Here is a 17,685-nt window from a genome sequence, read left to right as displayed (position 1 = left end):
TAGCCCATGGTCCAAAATGATGAGAAACGAGACTAACTCTTTTTTTTCAAAATTTCAAAAAACATGGGCTATAACCCATCGTTTTTGTCATTTCGTAATTTTTTTAAAATCCTCAAAAATGATGAAAAACGGCGCGCTATAGTATGCCGTACGATATGGGCTATAGCCCATGGTCCAAAATGATGAGAAACGAGGCTAACTTTTTTTTTCAAAATTTCAAAAAACATGGGCTATAACCCATCGTTTTTGTCATTTCGTCATTTTTTTCAAATCCTCAAAAATGATGAAAAACGGCGCGCTATAGTATGCCGTACGATATGGGCTATAGCCCATGGTCCAAAATGATGAGAAACGAGGCTAACTTTTTTTTTCAAAATTTCAAAAAACATGGGCTATAACCCATCGTTTTTGTCATTTCGTCATTTTTTTCAAATCCTCAAAAATTATGAAAAACGGCGCGCTATAGTATGCCGTACGATATGGGCTATAGCCCATGGTCCAAAATGATGAGAAACGAGGCTAACTTTTTTTTTCAAAATTTCAAAAAACATGGGCTATAACCCATCGTTTTTGTCATTTCGTCATTTTTTTAAAATCCTCAAAAATGATGAAAAACGGCGCGCTATAGTATGCCGTACGATATGGGCTATAGCCCATGGTCCAAAATGATGAGAAACGAGGCTAACTTTTTTTTTCAAAATTTAAAAAAACATGGGCTATAACCCATCGTTTTTGTCATTTTGTAAAAAAATTTAAATCCTCAAAAATGATGAAAAACGGCGCGCTATAGTATGCCGTACGATATGGGCTATAGCCCATGGTCCAAAATGATGAGAAACGAGGCTAACTTTTTTTTTCAAAATTTCAAAAAACATGGGCTATAACCCATCGTTTTAGTCATTTCGTCATTTTTTTCAAATCCTCAAAAATGATGAAAAACGGCGCGCTATAGTATGCCGTACGATATGGGCTATAGCCCATGGTCCAAAATGATGAGAAACGAGGCTAACTTTTTTTTTCAAAATTTCAAAAAACATGGGCTATAACCCATCGTTTTTGTCATTTCGTCATTTTTTTCAAATCCTCAAAAATGATGAAAAACGGCGCGCTATAGTATGCCGTACGATATGGGCTATAGCCCATGGTCCAAAATGATGAGAAACGAGGCTAACTTTTTTTTTCAAAATTTAAAAAAACATGGGCTATAACCCATCGTTTTTGTCATTTTGTAATTTTTTTAAAATCCTCAAAAATGATGAAAAACGGCGCGCTATAGTATGCCGTACGATATGGGCTATAGCCCATGGTCCAAAATGATGAGAAACGAGGCTAACTTTTTTTTTCAAAATTTCAAAAAACATGGGCTATAACCCATCGTTTTAGTCATTTCGTCATTTTTTTCAAATCCTCAAAAATGATGAAAAACAGCACGCTATAGTATGCTGTACGATATGGGCTATAGCCCATGGTCCAAAATGATGAGAAACGAGGCTAACTTTTTTTTTTTTTAATTTAAAAAAACATGGGCTATAACCCATCGTTTTTGTCATTTCGTCATTTTTTTCAAATCCTCAAAAATGATGAAAAACGGCGCGCTATAGTATGCCGTACGATATGGGCTATAGCCCATGGTCCAAAATGATGAGAAACGAGGCTAACTTTTTTTTTCAAAATTTCAAAAAACATGGGCTATAACCCATCGTTTTTGTCATTTTGTAATTTTTTTTAAATCCTCAAAAATGATGAAAAACGGCGCGCTATAGTATGCCGTACGATATGGGCTATAGCCCATGGTCCAAAATGATGAGAAACGAGGCTAACTTTTTTTTTCAAAATTTCAAAAAACATGGGCTATAACCCATCGTTTTAGTCATTTCGTCATTTTTTTCAAATCCTCAAAAATGATGAAAAACGGCACGCTATAGTATGCTGTACGATATGGGCTATAGCCCATGGTCCAAAATGATGAGAAACGAGGCTAACTTTTTTTTTTTTTAATTTAAAAAAACATGGGCTATAACCCATCGTTTTTGTCATTTCGTCATTTTTTTCAAATCCTCAAAAATGATGAAAAACGGCGCGCTATAGTATGCCGTACGATATGGGCTATAGCCCATGGTCCAAAATGATGAGAAACGAGGCTAACTTTTTTTTTCAAAATTTCAAAAAACATGGGCTATAACCCATCGTTTTTGTCATTTCGTCATTTTTTTCAAATCCTCAAAAATGATGAAAAACGGCGCGCTATAGTATGCCGTACGATATGGGCTATAGCCCATGGTCCAAAATGATGAGAAACGAGGCTAACTTTTTTTTTCAACATTTCAAAAAACATGGGCTATAACCCATCGTTTTTGTCATTTCGTAATTTTTTTAAAATCCTCAAAAATGATGAAAAACGGCGCGCTATAGTATGCCGTACGATATGGGCTATAGCCCATGGTCCAAAATGATGAGAAACGAGGCTAACTTTTTTTTTCAAAATTTCAAAAAACATGGGCTATATAACCCATCGTTTTTGTCATTTCGTCATTTTTTTAAAATCCTCAAAAATGATGAAAAACGGTGCGCTATAGTATGCCGTACGATATGGGCTATAGCCCATGGTCCAAAATGATGAGAAACGAGGCTAACTTCTTTTTTCAAAATTTCAAAAAACATGGGCTATAACCCATCGTTTTTGTCATTTTGTCATTTTTTTAAAATCCTCAAAAATGATGAAAAACGGCGCGCTATAGTATGCCGTACGATATGGGCTATAGCCCATGGTCCAAAATGATGAGAAACGAGGCTAACTTTTTTTTTCAAAATTTCAAAAAACATGGGCTATAACCCATCGTTTTTGTCATTTCGTAATTTTTTCAAATCCTCAAAAATGATGAAAAACGGCGCGCTATAGTATGCCGTACGATATGGGCTATAGCCCATGGTCCAAAATGATGAGAAACGAGGCTAACTTTTTTTTTCAAAATTTCAAAAAACATGGGCTATAACCCATCGTTTTTGTCATTTCGTAATTTTTTCAAATCCTCAAAAATGATGAAAAACGGCGCGCTATAGTATGCCGTACGATATGGGCTATAGCCCATGGTCCAAAATGATGAGAAACGAGGCTAACTTTTTTTTTTTCAAATTTCAAAAAACATGGGCTATAACCCATCGTTTTTGTCATTTCGTCATTTTTTTCAAATCCTCAAAAATGATGAAAAACGGCGCGCTATAGTATGCCGTACGATATGGGCTATAGCCCATGGTCCAAAATGATGAGAAACGAGGCTAACTCTTTTTTTCAAAATTTCAAAAAACATGGGCTATAACCCATCGTTTTTGTCATTTCGTAATTTTTTAAAAATCCTCAAAAATGATGAAAAACGGCGCGCTATAGTATGCCGTACGATATGGGCTATAGCCCATGGTCCAAAATGATGAGAAACGAGGCTAACTTTTTTTTTTCAAAATTTCAAAAAACATGGGCTATAATCCATCGTTTTTGTCATTTCGTCATTTTTTTAAAATCCTCAAAAATGATGAAAAACGGTGCGCTATAGTATGCCGTACGATATGGGCTATAGCCCATGTTCCAAAATGATGAGAAACGAGGCTAACTTTTTTTTTCAAAATTTCTAAAAACATGGGCTATAACCCATCGTTTTTGTCATTTTGTCATTTTTTTTAAATCCTCAAAAATGATGAAAAACGGCGCGCTATAGTATGCCGTACGATATGGGCTATAGCCCATGGTCCAAAATGATGAGAAACGAGGCTAACTTTTTTTTTCAAAATTTCAAAAAACATGGGCTATAACCCATCGTTTTTGTCATTTCGTCATTTTTTTAAAATCCTCAAAAATGATGAAAAACGGCGCGCTATAGTATGCCGTACGATATGGGCTATAGCCCATGGTCCAAAATGATGAGAAACGAGGCTAACTTTTTTTTTCAAAATTTCAAAAAACATGGGCTATAACCCATCGTTTTTGTCATTTCGTAATTTTTTTAAAATCCTCAAAAATGATGAAAAACGGCGCGCTATAGTATGCCGTACGATATGGGCTATAGCCCATGGTCCAAAATGATGAGAAACGAGGCTAACTTTTTTTTTTCAAAATTTCAAAGAACATGGGCTATAACCCATCGTTTTTGTCATTTCGTCATTTTTTTTAAATCCTCAAAAATGATGAAAAACGGCGCGCTATAGTATGCCGTACGATATGGGCTATAGCCCATGGTCCAAAATGATGAGAAACGAGGCTAACTTTTTTTTTCAAAATTTCAAAAAACTTGGGCTATAACCCATCGTTTTTGTCATTTCGTCATTTTTTTCAAATCCTCAAAAATGATGAAAAACGGCGCGCTATAGTATCCCGTACGATATGGGCTATAGCCCATGGTCCAAAATGATGAGAAACGAGGCTAACTTTTTTTTTCAAAATTTCAAAAAACATGGGCTATAACCCATCGTTTTTGTCATTTCGTAATTTTTTTAAAATCCTCAAAAATGATGAAAAACGGCGCGCTATAGTATGCCGTACGATATGGGCTATAGCCCATGGTCCAAAATGATGAGAAACAAGGCTAACTTTTTTTTCCAAAATTTCAAAAAACATGGGCTATAACCCATCGTTTTTGTCATTTCGTCATTTTTTTAAAATTCTCAAAAATGATGAAAAACGGTGCGCTATAGTATGCCGTACGATATGGGCTATAGCCCATGGTCCAAAATGATGAGAAACGAGGCTAACTATTTTTTTCAAAATTTCAAAAAACATGGGCTATAACCCATCGTTTTTGTCATTTCGTCATTTTTTTCAAATCCTCAAAAATGATGAAAAGCGGCGCGCTATAGTATGCCGTACGATATGGGCTATAGCCCATGGTCCAAAATGATGAGAAACGAGACAAACTTTTTTTTTCAAAATTTCAAAAAACATGGGCTATAACCCATCGTTTTTGTCATTTCGTAATTTTTTTCAAATCCTCAAACATGATGAAAAACGGCGCGCTATAGTATGCCGTACGATATGGGCTATAGCCCATGGTCCAAAATGATGAGAAACGAGGCTAACTTTTTTTTTCAAAATTTCAAAAAACATGGGCTATAACCCATCGTTTTTGTCATTTCGTCATTTTTTTCAAATCCTCAAAAATGATGAAAAACGGCGCGCTATAGTATGCCGTACGATATGGGCTATAGCCCATGGTCCAAAATGATGAGAAACGAGGCTAACTTTTTTTTTCAAAATTTCAAAAAACATGGGCTATAACCCATCGTTTTTGTCATTTCGTCATTTTTTTAAAAATCCTCAAAAATGATGAAAAACGGCGCGCTATAGTATGCCGTACGATATGGGCTATAGCCCATGGTCCAAAATGATGAGAAACAAGGCTAACTTTTTTTTTCAAAATTTCAAAAAACATGGGCTATAACCCATCGTTTTTGTCATTTCGTCATTTTTTTTTAAATCCTCAAAAATGATGAAAAACGGCGCGCTATAGTATGCCGTACGATATGGGCTATAGCCCATGGTCCAAAATGATGAGAAACGAGGCTAACTTTTTTTTTCAAAATTTCAAAAAACATGGGCTATAACCCATCGTTTTTGTCATTTTGTCATTTTTTTTAAATCCTCAAAAATGATGAAAAACGGCGCGCTATAGTATGCCGTACGATATGGGCTATAGCCCATGGTCCAAAATGATGAGAAACGAGGCTAACTTTTTTTTTTTTAATTTAAAAAAACATGGGCTATAACCCATCGTTTTTGTCATTTCGTCATTTTTTTCAAATCCTCAAAAATTATGAAAAACGGCGCGCTATAGTATGCCGTACGATATGGGCTATAGCCCATGGTCCAAAATGATGAGAAACGAGGCTAACTTTTTTTTTCAAATTTTCAAAAAACATGGGCTATAACCCATCGTTTTTGTCATTTCGTCATTTTTTTAAATCCTCAAAAATGATGAAAAACGGCGCGCTATAGTATGCCGTACGATATGGGCTATAGCCCATGGTCCAAAATGATGAGAAACGAGGCTAACTTTTTTTTTCAAAATTTCAAAAAACATGGGCTATAACCCATCGTTTTTGTCATTTTGTCATTTTTTTCAAATCCTCAAAAATGATGAAAAACGGCGCGCTATAGTATGCCGTACAATATGGGCTATAGCCCATGGTCCAACATGATGAGAAACGAGGCTAACTTTTTTTTTCAAAATTTCAAAAAACATGGGCTATAACCCATCGTTTTTGTCATTTCGTCATTTTTTAAAAATCCTCAAAAATGATGAAAAACGGTGCGCTATAGTATGCCGTACGATATGGGCTATAGCCCATGGTCCAAAATGATGAGAAACGAGGCTAACTTTTTTTTTCAAAATTTCAAAAAACATGGGCTATAACCCATCGTTTTTGTCATTTTGTCATTTTTTTAAAATCCTCAAAAATGATGAAATACGGCGCGCTATAGTATGCCGTACGATATGGGCTATAGCCCATGGTCCAAAATGATGAGAAACGAGGCTAACTTTTTTTTTTTTAATTTCAAAAAACATGGGCTATAACCCATCGTTTTTGTCATTTCGTCATTTTTTTCAAATCCTCAAAAATTATGAAAAACGGCGCGCTATAGTATGCCGTACGATATGGGCTATAGCCCATGGTCCAAAATGATGAGAAACGAGGCTAACTTTTTTTTTCAAAATTTCAAAAAACATGGGCTATAACCCATCGTTTTTGTCATTTCGTAATTTTTTAAAAATCCTCAAAAATGATGAAAAACGGCGCGCTATAGTATGCCGTACGATATGGGCTATAGCCCATGGTCCAAAATGATGAGAAACGAGGCTAACTTTTTTTTTCAAAATTTCAAAAAACATGGGCTATAACCCATCGTTTTTGTCATTTCGTCATTTTTTTAAAAATCCTCAAAAATGATGAAAAACGGCGCGCTATAGTATGCCGTACGATATGGGCTATAGCCCATGGTCCAAAATGATGAGAAACGAGGCTAACTTTTTTTTTCAAAATTTCAAAAAACATGGGCTATAACCCATCGTTTTTGTCATTTCGTCATTTTTTTTTAAATCCTCAAAAATGATGAAAAACGGCGCGCTATAGTATGCCGTACGATATGGGCTATAGCCCATGGTCCAAAATGATGAGAAACGAGGCTAACTTTTTTTTTCAAAATTTCAAAAAACATGGGCTATAACCCATCGTTTTTGTCATTTTGTCATTTTTTTTAAATCCTCAAAAATGATGAAAAACGGCGCGCTATAGTATGCCGTACGATATGGGCTATAGCCCATGGTCCAAAATGATGAGAAACGAGGCTAACTTTTTTTTTTTTAATTTCAAAAAACATGGGCTATAACCCATCGTTTTTGTCATTTCGTCATTTTTTTCAAATCCTCAAAAATTATGAAAAACGGCGCGCTATAGTATGCCGTACAATATGGGCTATAGCCCATGGTCCAACATGATGAGAAACGAGGCTAACTTTTTTTTTCAAAATTTCAAAAAACATGGGCTATAACCCATCGTTTTTGTCATTTCGTCATTTTTTAAAAATCCTCAAAAATGATGAAAAACGGTGCGCTATAGTATGCCGTACGATATGGGCTATAGCCCATGGTCCAAAATGATGAGAAACGAGGCTAACTTTTTTTTTCAAAATTTCAAAAAACATGGGCTATAACCCATCGTTTTTGTCATTTTGTCATTTTTTTAAAATCCTCAAAAATGATGAAAAACGGCGCGCTATAGTATGCCGTACGATATGGGCTATAGCCCATGGTCCAAAATGATGAGAAACGAGGCTAACTTTTTTTTTTTTAATTTAAAAAAACATGGGCTATAACCCATCGTTTTTGTCATTTCGTCATTTTTTTCAAATCCTCAAAAATTATGAAAAACGGCGCGCTATAGTATGCCGTACGATATGGGCTATAGCCCATGGTCCAAAATGATGAGAAACGAGGCTAACTTTTTTTTTCAAAATTTCAAAAAACATGGGCTATAACCCATCGTTTTTGTCATTTCGTAATTTTTTAAAAATCCTCAAAAATGATGAAAAACGGCGCGCTATAGTATGCCGTACGATATGGGCTATAGCCCATGGTCCAAAATGATGAGAAACGAGGCTAACTTTTTTTTTCAAAATTTCAAAAAACATGGGCTATAACCCAACGTTTTTGTCATTTCGTCATTTTTTTCAAATCCTCAAAAATGATGAAAAACGGCGCGCTATAGTATGCCGTACGATATGGGCTATAGCCCATGGTCCAAAATGATGAGAAACGAGGCTAACTTTTTTTTTCAAAATTTCAAAAAACATGGGCTATAACCCATCGTTTTTGTCATTTCGTCATTTTTTTTAAAATCCTCAAAAATGATGAAAAACGGCGCGCTATAGTATGCCGTACGATATGGGCTATAGCCCATGGTCCAAAATGATGAGAAACGAGGCTAACTTTTTTTTCCAAAATTTCAAAAAACATGGGCTATAACCCATCATTTTTGTCATTTCGTCATTTTTTTAAAAATCCTCAAAAATGATGAAAAACGGCGCGCTATAGTATGCCGTACGATATGGGCTATAGCCCATGGTCCAAAATGATGAGAAACGAGGCTAACTTTTTTTTTCAAAATTTCAAAAAACATGGGCTATAACCCATCGTTTTTGTCATTTTGTCATTTTTTTAAAATCCTCAAAAATGATGAAAAACGGCGCGCTATAGTATGCCGTACGATATGGGCTATAGCCCATGGTCCAAAATGATGAGAAACGAGGCTAACTTTTTTTTTTGAAATTTCAAAAAACATGGGCTATAACCCATCGTTTTTGTCATTTCGTCATTTTTTTCAAATCCTCAAAAATTATGAAAAACGGCGCACTATAGTATGCCGTACGATATGGGCTATAGCCCATGGTCCAAAATGATGAGAAACGAGGCTAACTTTTTTTTTCAAAATTTCAAAAAACATGGGCTATAACCCATCGTTTTTGTCATTTCGTCATTTTTTTAAATCCTCAAAAATGATGAAAAACGGCGCGCTATAGTATGCCGTACGATATGGGCTATAGCCCATGGTCCAAAATGATGAGAAACGAGGCTAACTTTTTTTTTCAAAATTTCAAAAAACATGGGCTATAACCCATCGTTTTTGTCATTTTGTCATTTTTTAAAAATCCTCAAAAATGATGAAAAACGGCGCGCTATAGTATGCCGTACAATATGGGCTATAGCCCATGGTCCAAAATGATGAGAAACGAGGCTAACTTTTTTTTTCAAAATTTCAAAAAACATGGGCTATAACCCATCGTTTTTGTCATTTCGTCATTTTTTTTAAATCCTCAAAAATGATGAAAAACGGTGCGCTATAGTATGCCGTACGATATGGGCTATAGCCCATGGTCCAAAATGATGAGAAACGAGGCTAACTTTTTTTTTCAAAATTTCAAAAAACATGGGCTATAACCCATCGTTTTTGTAATTTTGTCATTTTTTTAAAATCCTCAAAAATGATGAAAAACGGCGCGCTATAGTATGCCGTACGATATGGGCTATAGCCCATGGTCCAAAATGATGAGAAACGAGGCTAACTTTTTTTTTCGAAATTTCAAAAAACATGGGCTATAACCCATCGTTTTTGTCATTTCGTCATTTTTTTCAAATCCTCAAAAATTATGAAAAACGGCGCACTATAGTATGCCGTACGATATGGGCTATAGCCCATGGTCCAAAATGATGAGAAACGAGGCTAACTTTTTTTTTCAAAATTTCAAAAAACATGGGCTATAACCCATCGTTTTTGTCATTTCGTCATTTTTTTAAATCCTCAAAAATGATGAAAAACGGCGCGCTATAGTATGCCGTACGATATGGGCTATAGCCCATGGTCCAAAATGATGAGAAACGAGGCTAACTTTTTTTTTCAAAATTTCAAAAAACATGGGCTATAACCCATCGTTTTTGTCATTTTGTCATTTTTTTAAAATCCTCAAAAATGATGAAAAACGGCGCGCTATAGTATGCCGTACAATATGGGCTATAGCCCATGGTCCAAAATGATGAGAAACGAGGCTAACTTTTTTTTTCAAAATTTCAAAAAACATGGGCTATAACCCATCGTTTTTGTCATTTCGTCATTTTTTTAAAATCCTCAAAAATGATGAAAAACGGTGCGCTATAGTATGCCGTACGATATGGGCTATAGCCCATGGTCCAAAATGATGAGAAACGAGGCTAACTTTTTTTTTCAAAATTTCAAAAAACATGGGCTATAACCCATCGTTTTTGTCATTTTGTCATTTTTTAAAAATCCTCAAAAATGATGAAAAACGGCGCGCTATAGTATGCCGTACGATATGGGCTATAGCCCATGGTCCAAAATGATGAGAAACGAGGCTAACTTTTTTTTTTTAAATTTCAAAAAACATGGGCTATAACCCATCGTTTTTGTCATTTCGTCATTTTTTTCAAATCCTCAAAAATTATGAAAAACGGCGCGCTATAGTATGCCGTACGATATGGGCTATAGCCCATGGTCCAAAATGATGAGAAACGAGGCTAACTTTTTTTTTCAAAATTTCAAAAAACATGGGCTATAACCCATCGTTTTTGTCATTTCGTAATTTTTTAAAAATCCTCAAAAATGATGAAAAACGGTGCGCTATAGTATGCCGTACGATATGGGCTATAGCCCATGGTCCAAAATGATGAGAAACGAGGCTAACCTTTTTTTTCAAAATTTCAAAAAACATGGGCTATAACCCATCGTTTTTGTCATTTTGTCATTTTTTTAAAATCCTCAAAAATGATGAAAAACGGCGCGCTATAGTATGCCGTACGATATGGGCTATAGCCCATGGTCCAAAATGATGAGAAACGAGGCTAACTTTTTTTTTCAAAATTTCAAAAAACATGGGCTATAACCCATCGTTTTTGTCATTTCGTAATTTTTTAAAAATCCTCAAAAATGATGAAAAACGGCGCGCTATAGTATGCCGTACGATATGGGCTATAGCCCATGGTCCAAAATTATGAGAAACGAGGCTAACTTTTTTTTTCAAAATTTCAAAAAACATGGGCTATAACCCATCGTTTTTGTCATTTCGTCATTTTTTTAAATCCTCAAAAATGATGAAAAACGGCGCGCTATAGTATGCCGTACGATATGGGCTATAGCCCATGGTCCAAAATGATGAGAAACGAGGCTAACTTTTTTTTTCAAAATTTCAAAAAACATGGGCTATAACCCATCGTTTTTGTCATTTCGTCATTTTTTTCAAATCCTCAAAAATTATGAAAAACGGCGCGCTATAGTATGCCGTACGATATGGGCTATAGCCCATGGTCCAAAATGATGAGAAACGAGGCTAACTTTTTTTTTCAAAATTTCAAAAAACATGGGCTATAACCCATCGTTTTTGTCATTTCGTCATTTTTTCAAATCCTCAAAAATGATGAAAAACGGCGCGCTATAGTATGCCGTACGATATGGGCTTTAGCCCATGGTCCAAAATGATGAGAAACGAGGCTAACTTTTTTTTTTTTAATTTCAAAAAACATGGGCTATAACCCATCGTTTTTGTCATTTCGTCATTTTTTTCAAATCCTCAAAAATGATGAAAAACGGCGCGCTATAGTATGCCGTACGATATGGGCTATAGCCCATGGTCCAAAATGATGAGAAACGAGGCTAACTTTTTTTTTCAAAATTTAAAAAAACAGGGGCTATAACCCATCATTTTTGTCATTTCGTAATTTTTTAAAAATCCTCAAAAATGATGAAAAACGGCGCGCTATAGTATGCCGTACGATATGGGCTATAGCCCATGGTCCAAAATGATGAGAAACGAGGCTAACTTTTTTTTTCAAAATTTAAAAAAACAGGGGCTATAACCCATCATTTTTGTCATTTCGTAATTTTTTAAAAATCCTCAAAAATGATGTTAAACGGTGTGCTATAGTATGCCGTACGATATGGGCTCTAGCCCATGGTCAAAAATGATGAGAAACGAGGATAACTTTTTTTTTCAAAATTTCAAAAAACATGGGCTATAACCCATCGTTTTTTTCATTTTTAAAAAATCCTCAAAAATGATGTTAAACGGTGTGCTATAGTATGCCGTACGATATGGTCTATAGCCCATGGTCCAAAATGATGAGAAACGAGGCTAACTTTTTTTCAAAATTTCAAAAAACATGGGCTATAACCCATCGTTTTTGTCATTTCGTCATTTTTTTCAAATCCTCAAAAATTATGAAAAACGGCGCGCTATAGTATGCCGTACGATATGGGCTATAGCCCATGGTCCAAAATGATGAGAAACGAGGCTAACTTTTTTTTTCGAAATTTCAAAAAACATGGGCTATAACCCATCGTTTTTGTCATTTCGTCATTTTTTTCAAATCCTCAAAAATGATGAAAAATGGCGCGCTATAGTATGCCGTACGATATGGGCTATAGCCCATGGTCCAAAATGATGAGAAACGAGGCTAACTTTCTTTTTCAAAATTTCAAAAAACATGGGCTATAACCCATCGTTTTTGTCATTTCGTCATTTTTTTAAAATCCTCAAAAATGATGAAAAACGGCGCGCTATAGTATGCCGTACGATATGGGCTATAGCCCATGGTCCAAAATGATGAGAAACGAGGATAACTTTTTTTTTCAAAATTTCAAAAAACATGGGCTATAACCCATCGTTTTTTTCATTTTTAAAAAATCCTCAAAAATGATGTTAAACGGTGTGCTATAGTATGCCGTACGATATGGGCTCTAGCCCATGGTCAAAAATGATGAGAAACGAGGATAACTTTTTTTTTCAAAATTTCAAAAAACATGGGCTATAACCCATCGTTTTTTTCATTTTTAAAAAATCCTCAAAAATGATGTTAAACGGTGTGCTATAGTATGCCGTACGATATGGTCTATAGCCCATGGTCCAAAATGATGAGAAACGAGGCTAACTTTTTTTCAAAATTTCAAAAAACATGGGCTATAACCCATCGTTTTTGTCATTTCGTCATTTTTTTCAAATCCTCAAAAATTATGAAAAACGGCGCGCTATAGTATGCCGTACGATATGGGCTATAGCCCATGGTCCAAAATGATGAGAAACGAGGCTAACTTTTTTTTTCGAAATTTCAAAAAACATGGGCTATAACCCATCGTTTTTGTCAATTCGTCATTTTTTTCAAATCCTCAAAAATGATGAAAAATGGCGCGCTATAGTATGCCGTACGATATGGGCTATAGCCCATGGTCCAAAATGATGAGAAACGAGGCTAACTTTCTTTTTCAAAATTTCAAAAAACATGGGCTATAACCCATCGTTTTTGTCATTTCGTCATTTTTTTAAAATCCTCAAAAATGATGAAAAACGGCGCGCTATAGTATGCCGTACGATATGGGCTATAGCCCATGGTCCAAAATGATGAGAAACGAGGCTAACTTTTTTTTTCAAAATTTCAAAAAACATGGGCTATAACCCATCGTTTTTGTCATTTCGTCATTTTTTTCAAATCCTCAAAAATGATGAAAAACGGCGCGCTATAGTATGCCGTACGATATGGGCTATAGCCATGGTCCAAAATGATGAGAAACGAGGCTAACTTTTTTTTCCAAAATTTCAAAAAACATGGGCTATAACCCATCGTTTTTGTCATTTCGTCATTTTTTTCAAATCCTCAAAAATGATGAAAAACGGCGCGCTATAGTATGCCGTACGATATGGGCTATAGCCCATGGTCCAAAATGATGAGAAACGAGGCTAACTTTTTTTTTTTTATTAAAAAAAACATGGGCTATAACCCATCGTTTTTGTCATTTTGTCATTTTTTTAAAATCCTCAAAAATGATGAAAAACGGCGCGCTATAGTATGCCGTACGATATGGGCTATAGCCCATGGTCCAAAATCATGAGAAACGAGGCTAACTTTTTTTTTTCAAAATTTCAAAAAACATGGGCTATAACCCATCGTTTTTGTCATTTCGTCATTTTTTTAAAATCCTCAAAAATGATGAAAAACGGTGCGCTATAGTATGCCGTACGATATGGGCTATAGCCCATGGTCCAAAATGATGAGAAACGAGGCTAACTTTTTTTTTCAAAATTTCAAAAAACATGGGCTATAACCCATCGTTTTTGTCATTTCGTAATTTTTTTCAAATCCTCAAAAATGATGAAAAGCGGCGCGCTATAGTATGCCGTACGATATGGGCTATAGCCCATGGTCCAAAATGATGAGAAACGAGGCTAACTTTTTTTTTCAAAATTTCAAAAAACATGGGCTATAACCCATCGTTTTTGTCATTTCGTCATTTTTTTTTAAATCCTCAAAAATGATGAAAAACGGCGCGCTATAGTATGCCGTACGATATGGGCTATAGCCCATGGTCCAAAATGATGAGAAACGAGGCTAACTTTTTTTTTCAAAATTTCAAAAAACATGGGCTATAACCCATCGTTTTTGTCATTTCGTCATTTTTTTTTAAATCCTCAAAAATGATGAAAAACGGCGCGCTATAGTATGCCGTACGATATGGGCTATAGCCCATGGTCCAAAATGATGAGAAACGAGGCTAACTTTTTTTTTCAAAATTTCAAAAAACATGGGCTATAACCCATCGTTTTTGTCATTTTGTCATTTTTTTAAAATCCTCAAAAATTATGAAAAACGGCGCGCTATAGTATGCCGTACGATATGGGCTATAGCCCATGGTCCAAAATGATGAGAAACGAGGCTAACTTTTTTTTTCGAAATTTCAAAAAACATGGGCTATAACCCATCGTTTTTGTCATTTCGTCATTTTTTTCAAATCCTCAAAAATTATGAAAAACGGCGCGCTATAGTATGCCGTACGATATGGGCTATAGCCCATGGTCCAAAATGATGAGAAACGAGGCTAACTTTTTTTTTCAAAATTTCAAAAAACATGGGCTATAACCCATCGTTTTTGTCATTTCGTCATTTTTTTAAATCCTCAAAAATGATGAAAAACGGCGCGCTATAGTATGCCGTACGATATGGGCTATAGCCCATGGTCCAAAATGATGAGAAACGAGGCTAACTTTTTTTTTCAAAATTTCAAAAGACATGGGCTATAACCCATCGTTTTTGTCATTTCATCATTTTTTTTTAAATCCTCAAAAATGATGAAAAACGGCGCGCTATAGTATGCCGTACGATATGGGCTATAGCCCATGGTCCAAAATGATGAGAAACGAGGCTAACTTTTTTTTTCAAAATTTCAAAAAACATGGGCTATAACCCATCGTTTTTGTCATTTCGTCATTTTTTTCAAATCCTCAAAAATGATGAAAAATGGCGCGCTATAGTATGCCGTACGATATGGGCTATAGCCCATGGTCCAAAATGATGAGAAACGAGGCTAACTTTCTTTTTCAAAATTTCAAAAAACATGGGCTATAACCCATCGTTTTTGTCATTTCGTCATTTTTTTAAAATCCTCAAAAATGATGAAAAACGGCGCGCTATAGTATGCCGTACGATATGGGCTATAGCCCATGGTCCAAAATGATGAGAAACGAGGCTAACTTTTTTTTTCAAAATTTCAAAAAACATGGGCTATAACCCATCGTTTTTGTCATTTCGTCATTTTTTTCAAATCCTCAAAAATGATGAAAAACGGCGCGCTATAGTATGCCGTACGATATGGGCTATAGCCATGGTCCAAAATGATGAGAAACGAGGCTAACTTTTTTTTCCAAAATTTCAAAAAACATGGGCTATAACCCATCGTTTTTGTCATTTCGTCATTTTTTTCAAATCCTCAAAAATGATGAAAAACGGCGCGCTATAGTATGCCGTACGATATGGGCTATAGCCCATGGTCCAAAATGATGAGAAACGAGGCTAACTTTTTTTTTTTTTTATTAAAAAAAACATGGGCTATAACCCATCGTTTTTGTCATTTTGTCATTTTTTTAAAATCCTCAAAAATGATGAAAAACGGCGCGCTATAGTATGCCGTACGATATGGGCTATAGCCCATGGTCCAAAATCATGAGAAACGAGGCTAACTTTTTTTTTTCAAAATTTCAAAAAACATGGGCTATAACCCATCGTTTTTGTCATTTCGTCATTTTTTTAAAATCCTCAAAAATGATGAAAAGCGGCGCGCTATAGTATGCCGTACGATATGGGCTATAGCCCATGGTCCAAAATGATGAGAAACGAGGCTAACTTTTTTTTTCAAAATTTCAAAAAACATGGGCTATAACCCATCGTTTTTGTCATTTCGTAATTTTTTTAAAATCCTCAAAAATGATGAAAAACGGCGCGCTATAGTATGCCGTACGATATGGGCTATAGCCCATGGTCCAAAATGATGAGAAACGAGGCTAACTTTTTTTTTCAAAATTTCAAAAAACATGGGCTATAACCCATCGTTTTTGTCATTTCGTCACTTTTTTTTAAAATCCTCAAAAATGATGAAAAACGGCGCGCTATAGTATGCCGTACGATATGGGCTATAGCCCATGGTCCAAAATGATGAGAAACGAGGCTAACTTTTTTTTTCAAAATTTCAAAAAACATGGGCTATAACCCATCGTTTTTGTCATTTCGTCATTTTTTTTTAAATCCTCAAAAATGATGAAAAACGGCGCGCTATAGTATGCCGTACGATATGGGCTATAGCCCATGGTCCAAAATGATGAGAAACGAGGCTAACTTTTTTTTTCAAAATTTCAAAAAACATGGGCTATAACCCATCGTTTTTGTCATTTTGTCATTTTTTTAAAATCCTCAAAAATTATGAAAAACGGCGCGCTATAGTATGCCGTACGATATGGGCTATAGCCCATGGTCCAAAATGATGAGAAACGAGGCTAACTTTTTTTTTCGAAATTTCAAAAAACATGGGCTATAACCCATCGTTTTTGTCATTTCGTCATTTTTTTCAAATCCTCAAAAATTATGAAAAACGGCGCGCTATAGTATGCCGTACGATATGGGCTATAGCCCATGGTCCAAAATGATGAGAAACGAGGCTAACTTTTTTTTTCAAAATTTCAAAAAACATGGGCTATAACCCATCGTTTTTGTCATTTCGTCATTTTTTTAAATCCTCAAAAATGATGAAAAACGGCGCGCTATAGTATGCCGTACGATATGGGCTATAGCCCATGGTCCAAAATGATGAGAAACGAGGCTAACTTTTTTTTTCAAAATTTCAAAAGACATGGGCTATAACCCATCGTTTTTGTCATTTCATCATTTTTTTTTAAATCCTCAAAAATGATGAAAAACGGCGCGCTATAGTATGCCGTACGATATGGGCTATAGCCCATGGTCCAAAATGATGAGAAACGAGGCTAACTTTTTTTTTCAAAATTTCAAAAAACATGGGCTATAACCCATCGTTTTTGTCATTTCGTCATTTTTTTTTAAATCCTCAAAAATGATGAAAAACGGCGCGCTATAGTATGCCGTACGATATGGGCTATAGCCCATGGTCCAAAATGATGAGAAACGAGGCTAACTTTTTTTTTCAAAATTTCAAAAAACATGGGCTATAACCCATCGTTTTTGTCATTTCGTCATTTTTTTTTAAATCCTCAAAAATGATGAAAAACGGCGCGCTATAGTATGCCGTACGATATGGGCTATAGCCCATGGTCCAAAATGATGAGAAACGAGGCTAACTTTT

Source organism: Protomyctophum bolini (genome assembly GCF_963924005.1).
Source record: "Protomyctophum bolini genome assembly, chromosome: 1".
NCBI lineage: Eukaryota > Metazoa > Chordata > Actinopteri > Myctophiformes > Myctophidae > Protomyctophum > Protomyctophum bolini.
Note: the sequence above shows the minus strand (reverse complement) of the source record.